At 41.2% G+C, this 10679-nt stretch overlaps 1 protein-coding gene across 1 annotated transcript in view; it reads left to right on the top strand.

The window, feature by feature from the left end:
- The first annotated feature begins 1650 nt into the window (after positions 1 to 1650).
- rab9a (RAB9A, member RAS oncogene family) overlaps positions 1651 to 10679 on the top strand; it is a 29587-nt gene continuing 20558 nt past the window's right edge. Inside the window, exon 1 of the mRNA XM_059968048.1 lies at positions 1651 to 1674. The gene's annotated coding sequence lies outside the window, so the exon portion shown is untranslated. The remainder of the gene's footprint in view (positions 1675 to 10679) is intronic.

The following is a 10679-nucleotide window of genomic DNA, read 5'->3' as shown; positions in this document are numbered from 1 at the left end:
ATGGGAACAGAGTAAAACCATAGTCCAGGTATGCAACTTTGATTTGACATACTTTCTGTAATTTCTGTTTCTTAGCAGGATTAGAATTCAAGGCTTCACTGCCTTCAGACTCATAGGGATCATGCCGTATGTCTTTATCCACCATTAATGGGGCTAAATTAAAATAAAAAAATAACACAACCTGGGAACGCCTATCAGATATTGACAATAGCAAGGATTTGACACGGTTGCTCAGCTCTCATGCTTCAAGTTAGGGTTCCACTTACTGCGCCCCTCCCAAAAAATATTGAACACCCCCCTTGACGACTTCTATTTCCCCTAATGCCCCCTTAGGACACATAACAACCGTCTTTGAGGGGATGAAACCGCCCCCATTGAATTACTGGAATATGTGGCCATTAAATGGCATTGTCTATACCTTCAGGCATTGCCTGAGGTTCTCTTGCCAGCATACCTTTTCAGATCCTTTTTGATTGCAAACATAGGGGTGAAAATCATCCCTCTTTTCCTATCAGTACAGTAAAATGTCAGCACCGGCCTGAGTACCTCCATCTGGAAGACTTGCAAGTGAGGCATCACTGAAGACAACGAGCCTCAGTGATCAATCTTTTCCAGACTGCTGAAACTTCAGGACTTTTTCAGATTGAATTTTGTGCACTATCTTGTTTGCCTCATGTAAATTTTGTACTATGGCATTTTTTGCACTGGATGCCAAGTCCCAGGCATCAAACATGATGTCAGGTCTGCTCTGCCCTCGCCACCCATAGAATCAGACCCATCTATGACCTGAGTTGCTCCGTTTCAGCTTCACTGCGGGGTGCATCCCGCTGTATTGCATGTGAGAATTGCTTATGGATTGTGTAAAGATTCCTTGTGGAGGAATTGTACTGTTCTGTCAACAGCAAAGTTGTTTATCCCTACAGAACAGAACTTGTCATGTTCCTCAAATCCAATCCGAAAGGCTGGCTTTAGCTGAGCAATAACTGTAATGGCAAAGTTTTATGAACCTTCCCATATGGAGCCCTCTACCTGACACTCAAGTACTCCAATCACATGACGTTCAGAGTCTTGCCATTGAAAAGCAGCTGTATCCATTTGTGAAATTGGTCCACCTGTTTTCAACATTATTTCCTTGACTATTTTTATATACCAGTAGAGTGATGCATTTTTTAGACCATACACACACTTTTTGAGTTTCCACAGTGTAACTTCACTTTTGGCTTCAGGTGGGGGTTGAATATGAATGTCACGTGACAGTTCCATTCTCTGTAATAATGCGGATTTTATGTCCACATAATGGGGTTGCCAATGCTTTCAACATATCACTGCAAGAAGTAGTTGAAGCGACTCAGATGCACATGTTGGTGAGTTTTTTTGGAGTTTTTTTTACATTCATTTCCTCAAAGCCTCTAGCCAGGCATGCTTTTTGTGTAATTCCTGTCGGGATTTCTTTTGGGGTGTACACCCATTTTGTAGATACTGTCTTTTTGCCAATGTCTTGCACTTGGCCAAGCACTCCATTATTTCTCCAAATACTGATTTCATCCTGTTTTGCAGATTCCAACAACACTTACTTAGTTACTAAAGCATCTTCATCTTGACATTTCTCATCTAGTCCAACCTGATCTACATGTCGACTGACCCTGCAGTGCCTGCGATCATGGCTAGTTCAAGGTAATTCAAGCTGTACCAACTCCTGGTTCTCCCAGTGGCTTTGCCTGCTTGTCCTAAGAGTTCAGCGTTGTATGAGATATCAGTGTCTTGGTCTACAAATCTCACAGTTTGTCCTATTTTAAGACTGAAACTTCCATGTTGTCTTTGTGCTTGTGATGATTTCCACTCAGGCAAGTCTGTTGAGTCCCCAGCCGCACTCTCTTCTGCACTGTCTGTGCCACTGTCGAGCAACTCTGTTGGGTCCTTGGCTGCACTTGCTTCAACCCTGTTTGTGCAAAGTGACAGTGTGCCAGGTAAATGATTTTCATTTTGTGTGTCATTCTCCATAGAGTTCTGACAGTCTTCAGTTTGTGCTTTATGTAGTTTGGAATGATGCATTCTCACATATGTACCTTCATGTCTCATGAATACCACAATTCCATCCTGACCAATAATAATCCAGGACTTTTCCATTCTGCGTAGTCTGCTCTTCTGTAATACATTTTGCCCCTGTCTCATATTTCTGATCTGCAGGGTGAACCAATGCCCTCAGTGCTCTTCGAATTCTCTCTGAATGCTGTGCTTCAGTGAAAGCCTTCCTTGATGCATGCAGTGCTGAAATATGTTTCCCAACCCATTAACTCCTTTTAGTGCCCTCCAGAGCAGGTGCTCTGTCAACCAGTACAGAGGGAGGATTAGGATTCCTGCCAAACACCAATTAATATGCCCTATAAACCACGTATGTTGTGCACAATATTCTTCGCCATAAGGGCCCTAGTCCAGGGCTGCGTTCCAATCACAGCCATTACTTTTCCTTACCTTCAGCATTGTTTCAGTAAGTGTTTGATTGTGTTGCTCCAGAAATCTGTATGCCACTGCTGTCTTTGTTTCAATGTTTAAAATTCCCTGCCATGTCTCTGAATTTGTCATTATTAAATTCCCCACAATTATCACTGAATATTTTCTGAGGTGGGCCATGCATACTTTCGCAGGAATGGATGAAGTGTTTTACTATCTCTGAGGGTCTCCATGTATTTACAATGCTACCAGAACTGAAACATGTGAACTTATCAATGATGTGGAGATACAGTACCACTCTCCTTGCTCCAATTCACGTACGTCTGTGGCTACTCGTTCACTGTATTCACTTGCCATTGTATTCAATTGCAGGCTTGGGTTTGAGCTTTCCAAACTTCTGACATGTTTCACAGCAGTCGATTATTTGCTTTAGAATGGAAAAATAATCTCCATCTTTGTTTCCTGAACTCCTGAGCAGTTTCTGAAGTCTATCAATCAAAGCATGTTCAAACTGTTCGTGAAGTTTGAGCAATGCATTGTATTTCTCATCTGAAGTCATATTTGATGTGACAGTTAGTTTTTCATTCTCACTTTGATTCTCTGCAATGTCGTTACATAGAATGTCCAGAGCTGGTGAGCTCAAGTGACACTGGCTGTTGAAATATCATTGCTTGACCATTCTCCATATCCAGTACCGTCCTTAAGAAGAAGAAGAAGAAGAAAGCCCTTAACTCCAGGACGCCATTGTGATGGTGTTTTTTTGTAGCAGGCTTTCTTATTTTTATGAGGTCGAGTTGCTAGCTTGACACTCAACCCAGCACGGATGCAAAGCATGCAAGGGAGCTGGCTGGATTCGACTTGGGAGCATTCGCTCCGAAGTCTGGCACTGATGCCACTATGCCACCAGCCGGCTAGTACCACCCTTGTTTTAATGAAATGTTCACTGGTACCACCTCCATTTCAATGTAATGTTTTGTCTGCCCTATTTTTGCAGGAATTTTCATTCTTTTGGTAGAACGTATAATCTTTCCATCTCCAAACTTGAATGCTTTGTTACTAGGTGCATCTGTGTTCACCAGTATCTGCGTCTCATTCTGATTTATTTCACTTAGCTTTCAAGCTATTTTCTCCACACACTGAGTGTGTGCACGCTGTATCAATAACAGCAAATCCTAGAGATTCTATCATCAAAATCCTCAGATGTCTCTGCAATATTGAGTGATTCCTTTGCAAAAATGTGATATGGCAGTTATCATCTGCAGTTTTGTCGTTTTCTTCAGTTAACCTAACTTGTTAGGTTCTGTGCAGACAGTTTCTTGCCTAGTAGTAAATACCACACATTTCAATCTGCCACACTTGTTTATTGGATTTGTACCACGTAGTGGTACCCTTGTCTGGTTCGTCTGGAATCTTCACTTTCTATACTCTCATTTCTGCTCAGCAAAGTATGCCATTTCCTGACTCAAACTAATTCTGACTGTTGTCTTAGCAGCCTTTTCTCCAAAAATCCTCTTCAGTGCCAATTTCATAGATACAAATGTAAGTTCTGTACAATGCAGCTAATGCTAGCTGTCTGTCTTTTATACACCCAGTATCCAACAATTTAAATGCCAGTACTCTGCCAGGAAGTTCCATTTTGTATTAATGCGTGTGACTACTTTTTGTTCAAAGTCAATAATGTAATCAACCATATCTTTAGAATGGTCTCTGTAAATTTTGTGAAAGTCTGAATATGTATCATAAATCCAATTGTTTCCTTCCTTCGGAAAGGAAAAAATGGAATTCATAGGAGTTCTGTGGATGAGGGCGAGATTCCTGGATGGTATGTTGCCTCCTGGATGTCAGGGGCAGAAACATCTTGGATCGAGTCCAGCATTCTTAAGTTGAATGGGGAGAAACTTAAGAGTAATTTTGATTGGTATATGGATGGGAGTGTGTGGAGGACTATGGTCCGGGTGCAGGTAGATGGAACTAGGCAAATTAATAGTTCACCATGGACTAGATGGGCCAAAGAGCCTGTTTCTGTGCTGTGGTGTGCTATCAATCTAAGGTATCAGTTTGAAACACCAACATTGTTTCACTATGCTTTTGTACTCTTACACATGTTTTATACCTTAATCTACACTGATCAGTTTCTTCAGCCATGGAAATCTCAGGGAAATCACAGCATCACTTTTACTCCCTTCAAAATCAATATCTGTCATCACAGCAACTCAAGAAAAATAGAACAGTCATGGGATGGCAATGAAAATACCTATTGCAATATTTAATATATGATAGTACTATTGATGGTACTCAGAGAGTAATAACTTGTGTAATGCGCTGTAAGGATTCACTGCTAATGAGATGGCTTCTCTGTAATGTTCACTGCTGAGGTAATGGTTTCTCTGTAGCAGCAATGTTTGGGTTATGGCCAGAGATAACAGGACAGTGGTATGATTGTTAGCCAATCAGGATTTTGTTGCCCTGTCTTGTGAATCTGGAAGGAGATTTTTTGCGGGCTTTTGGAGGAGAGAAGACACAAATGGAGAGATTTGGTGGATCGCCGGACGGGGTGGACTCGGAGTGAGGGTCTGAAGGGCAGTGACGATCAGAGGAGGTCGATGGTGGCGATCCACTTATCAGTGAACTCCAACTTTGCGCAACAGACTGTTTAATAAGATTGGGCCTTTTTTTCTTTTTTTTCATTTCTTTACTAACTATATAGTCAAAGTAAGAATTATAAAACTTAATCATTTAATCGCATATTGTGTACTGTTTGTTTTATCAGGATAATGATTTGTAATGGGACACATTGCGCAGCAACCACCCAAACAAGATTTCTTAAGTTTGGCCGAGCCAGGGGTTATCACCCCCTATATTAAGCTGCTAGCCGAAGCAAGAGTTACACTTCTTACAGATAAAATTAAAAAGGAGGAAGTTTTTGGACTGTGGGACAAACACAGAACATAGCTGAAGAAGAGTGAAGTCACCAAACAATCCCATGAGAAATAGAGCTTTGGGTAATTTAAACCATCCCCACACAGGCTGCCTTGAAGCTAATACTATGATTAAAACACATTTTTAAAATTCAACTTAGCCTTTTTCCTAGATCAGTGTCAAAGTTCAAAGTAAACTTCTTATTCAAGTACATATGTGTCACCATATATAACCCTCAGATTCATTTTCTTCCAGGCATCAGGATAGCCGCTGGGAGGCTCTGTATAATGGTTATTTATGTTAAACATGGGCTTGTTGTATAGGACAGAAATGCCAGTAGTACATAGCTACTTCAGGCTCAATACGCTGAAAAAAGTTAAGAAATGCACAGCAGTTAGGTGAAATACAAACAGACAACAAAACTAATCTCCCAACAACGTTGCAAACTTGCTTTAGTAGTAGAGTCCCATAAAGACCAGCATGGAAGCCACAAAGTCGTCCTTTTTCTTGGGTGCTCAGTAACCCTAGGAATTGGACTGCAGGAACTCATAGATAATAACTAGGCCAATTTAAATAGTTCTGTCAGATCTAATGTGGCGAATGAAAAAATGTAGACTGTCTTAAGAATTTCTTCACATTCAATACTCCGCACTGTCCTGGAACTATATGTTCTACATTGTGATATTCCTCAGCTATGACATGGGCATATTGGACCTTCAACTCCCATCTGAGGCATCAATCTGCAAGTTGTGTTTTACTTGTACCATGATCAAATAAATGGATTTATAGGTCATATCTGATGGTACAGTGGTACTTGAGGCAGTATTGTCTCAATTAGGATGGGGGTGATTAGATTACGATTCTGCTTAAAGACACAGTGATGAAGTTAATTGCTTCTAACATATTATTAATTTCCTAGATATGCATGTTTCTGTATTTTGCAGTTTTGCAAGCAGTTTTGGGCTCCTTAGAAAGGATGTGCCAAAACAGAAGAGGGTTTAAAGGAAATGATTCCTGGATTGAACGGCTGATCATATGAAGAGTGTTTGATGGCTCTGGTCCTGTATTCACTGGAATTCAGAAGAATGAGGAGTGACCTAATTGAAATCTATTGAATGATGAAAGGCCTTGATAGAGTGGATGGTGAGGGGATGTTTCCTATAGTGGGAGTGTCTAAAACTCGAGGACACAGCTTCAGAATAGAGGGGCATCTTTTTAGAATGGAGATGAGCAGAAATTTCTTCAGGAGCCTAATTCAACTCCTGTATCTTATGGTCTTATGGTCTTCTAGGCACACTTGCCTAATGATCAATAATTGACATCATAAAATGGAAAATTTACAAAATGTAAAGAATAAATCAGAAAATAATAAACAGCAGATTAGTTAGTATCTGGAGAAAGAAGTTATGGGTCATGATATCTTCTGTGCGTGCCTTGCCGTGGGACTCAGCATTTTTTACAGAGCTACAATTCCTTAGAAAGGAACTGAAGTGTCCTTGATTTGATTCTGACTTAAGTCCACAGGGATTTGTGGACCGATAGCATTGGTTAGGATGAAAGGAGATATGAGAACACAGACCAGTTCAAAGGTTCAATGTTTCAATTTAATCTCAGATAATGTATACAATATGCAGCCTGGAATCGTCACTCTCCGCAGACGTCCTTGAAACAGAAGAAAACCCCCAAGAATGAATGACAGAAAAATAACTTAAGCAGCTCAAAACCCTCTCCCCCTCCCATGCATAAGCAGCAGCAAGCTGAATCTATGTATGTCACAGTAAAATCTGTTCATCTCTGCAATTTCATTTTGGAGCAGTGAGATGAAATATCATGGAGTTCAGCATCCATATAATGAAAGGTACCAGAAAATATTTTTTTCTTAAATGAATTTATTTCAAAATGAAATTTGAATTCAGAGATTGTGACAAAAATAGTTTTGCCGGATAGAGAGTTTAAGCATTTACAATATGTTGGCCATTGTACTTCCTGTGAGTTCATCAAAAGTACAAAAGTGGATTCTTAACTAAGATATGTATCCTAGTCACGTGAAAGTAAATACAAACAGCTCCCAGATTAAGCAAAGCTCTGTTCTGGAGAAATGTTTGTAGCCCATTTTGTTTTGTTACATGAACAAAATCAGTTTTGGGGAGAGGATCACAGATCCTGTGACAGAAGCATGAGCAGGCGTGGGAACAGTAATGGCCAGCTGGTCTCACTGACTTAGTAGTGAGTGAGTATGCTTGGCACTCCCAGCTATACTCGGTTTGATGCAGCCCCTGATTGTTGTGGATTGCTGGGGGGTGTGAGGAAGAGAGGAGTGGGGGGGGGTGCTACAGAGTGTGGTGAAATGACGTGGTGGTGAAAAGAAAATAAACATAGAAAGGTGGAAAATCCCTGTGCACCCCTGGCAAAAATGCCTGAAAACCCACAGGAGCTGGAAAATCCATCCCACCAGTCTCCCAAATATTCATCCATATGCTCAGGATGTCCATCAGTCGGGCATTTGTAAACCAGGAAGACCATGTAAAATGTTTTGCAGCCACTACTGTTGACTTATTTGCTATTTTGGACAATTTCTCTGTTTTAGATATCAAGCATCCTCAAAGTTTTGCTATATATTAGGTTGGATTTGATAGTGATTAAGGCCTCTGTATAAAATCAGAATTTAGATCATTAATACGGAATGTTGCGAGGGAAGCTTAATCACTGAAAGATTTCCACTTGTAGAAATTGAGTACAATGCTTTCTATTGATGAGCTCAATACCTTCAGTACTCACTTTGACCATCAAAACATGGAGGAACCATCACAAACTCCCACAACACCTGATGATCCTGTCATTTCAGTTTGAGATGTGAACAGCCATCAGGAGGGTGAACCCACAAAAAGCATTCGGCCCAGATGGGGTACCTGGCCATGTACCTAAACAATTGTGCTGATCAACTGGCTGGAGTGTTCACTGAGATCTTTAACCACTTGCTTCAGCAACCTGAGATACCCATCTGCTTCAAGCAGTCTTCAGTTAGACCAGTACCTAAGAAGAACTTGGTAACCTTCCTCAATGACTAACGTACAGTAGCACTTACATTTACAGGGATGAAGTGACTTTGAGAAGCTGGTGATGAAACATATCAACTCCTGCTTGAGAAGTGACTTAGATCCACTCCAATTTGCCTACCAGAGCAACTGGTCCACAGCAGATGCCATCTCACTGGCTCTTTACTCAACCCTGGAATGTCTAGGCAACAAAGATGTATGCTCTTTTTTCAGCATTCAGTACCAACATCCCCTCAAAAGTCTTCAATAAGCTTCAAGATCTTGGTCTCAATACCTCCTTGTGCAATTGGATCCTCAATTTACTCACTTGCTGACCCCAGTCAGTTCGGATTGGCAATATCCCCAACAGCACAGTTGCACCACAAGACTGTGTGCTTAGCCCCCTGCTCTACTCATTTTAAACTTATGACTGTGAGGCTGAGCTTGCTGACGACGCTACTGTCATTGGCCTTAATGGTGACAAATCAGCATATAGGAGGGAGATTGAAAATCAGGCTGAGTGGTGCCACAACAACAGCCTCTTACTCAATGTCAACAAGACCAAGGAGCTGATTATTGACTTCAGGAGGAGAAAACCAAAGGTCTAGGAACCAGTCCACATCAGGGGAACTAGAGGTGGGGAGGTTCAGCAACTTCAAATTCCTCAGTGTTATTACTTCAGAGGAGCTGTCCTGGGCCCAGCACACAAGTGCAGTTGTGATGAAAGCACTGCAGTGCCTCTACTTCCTTAGAAGTTTGTGAAGATTTGGCATAACATTTAAAACTGACAAATTTCTATAGATGTGTGATGTAGACTATATTGACTGGCTGCAACACACCTTGGCATGGAAATACCAATGCTCTTGAATGGACAATCCAATGGATATGGCCCAGTCCATCAAAGCCTTCCCCACCATTGAGCACATCTACAGAAAATGTTGTGGCAAGAAAGCAGCATCCATCATCAGGGGCTCCACCACCCAGGTCATGCTCTTATCTTGCTGTTACCATAAGGAAGGAAGTACAGGAGCCTCAGGACTCACACTACGAGGTTCAGGAGCAGTTACTGCCCCTCAGCCATCAGGTACTTGAACCAAAGGATGTAACTTCACTGAACCTCAGTTCAACATTGAAATGTTCCTACAACCTATGGACTCATTTTCAGAACTCTTCATCTCATGTTCTTGATATCTATTGCTTATTTATTTATTATTATTTCTTTAGTTTAGCATTTGCACAGTTTGTGTCTTCTGCACACTGGTTGAATGCCCATTTTGGTGCAGTCTTTCATTGATTCTATTATGGTTATTATTCTATTTTGGATGTATTTATTATGCCTGCAAGAAAGTGAATCTTAGGGTTGTGTTTGCTGGCATATATGTACTTCGCTAATAAATTTACTTTGAACTTTGAGTAGATTGCTCTAGTTAGCAAGCATTTAACAGACTAAAGGGGATTGGGAAGTATTCTGTCAGAGGTATTTAAAATCATGGTGGGCACAGACAGAATAAATGTGAATAGACGGTGGGTGGCGCAGTGATGCACCTTGTAGAGATGCTGCCTCACGGTTCCAGTGACTAGGATTCAACCCTGATCTCTGATACTGTCTGTGTGGTGTTGTATGTTCTTCCTGTGACCATGCAGAGTTGTTCTTGCTCTCCAGTTGCCTCCCACATCCCAAAGATATCTGGTAGTGTGGAGAAAATAAAAAATGGTATAAAAATGCTGTAAAAATTAGTATCTGATGGTCAGTGAGGATTTAGTATGCCAAAGAGGCTGTTTCTGTGGTGTACCTCTATAAGAGAAATTGTTGCCATCGGTAGAGAGCTCAAGGACCAGGAAATATAGAATAGAAAGTAATACACACAATATGCTGGAGGAACTCAGCAAGTTTGGTAGCATCAATGGAATAGATAGTTGACGTTTCAGGCCAAGACCCTTCTTCAGGACAGAGAAAGAAAGGTGAAGGTTTCAGAATAAAATGGTGGGGGTAGGGGTAGGAGACTAGCTGGAAGGTGATAGGTGAAGCCAGGTGGGTGAGAAAGGTTAAGGTCTGGAGAAAGAATCTGATAGGAGAGGACAGTGGACCATGGGAGAAAGGGAAGGAGAAGAGGACCCAGGGAGAAGTGATGGTCAGATAAGAAGAGGTAAAAAGTGAGAGTAGGGAATTAGAGGAAGAGGAAAGGGGGGAATTTTCTTTTAACTGAAAGGAGAAATTGATATTCATGCCATCAGGTTGGAGTACACCCAGGTGGACTATAAGGTGTTGTTCCT

Source organism: Hypanus sabinus, chromosome 4 (assembly GCF_030144855.1).
Source record: "Hypanus sabinus isolate sHypSab1 chromosome 4, sHypSab1.hap1, whole genome shotgun sequence".
NCBI classification, from domain to species: Eukaryota; Metazoa; Chordata; class Chondrichthyes; order Myliobatiformes; family Dasyatidae; genus Hypanus; species Hypanus sabinus.
The sequence above is the reverse complement of the archived record's forward strand: the minus strand, read 5'-3'. Positions and strand labels throughout refer to the sequence as shown.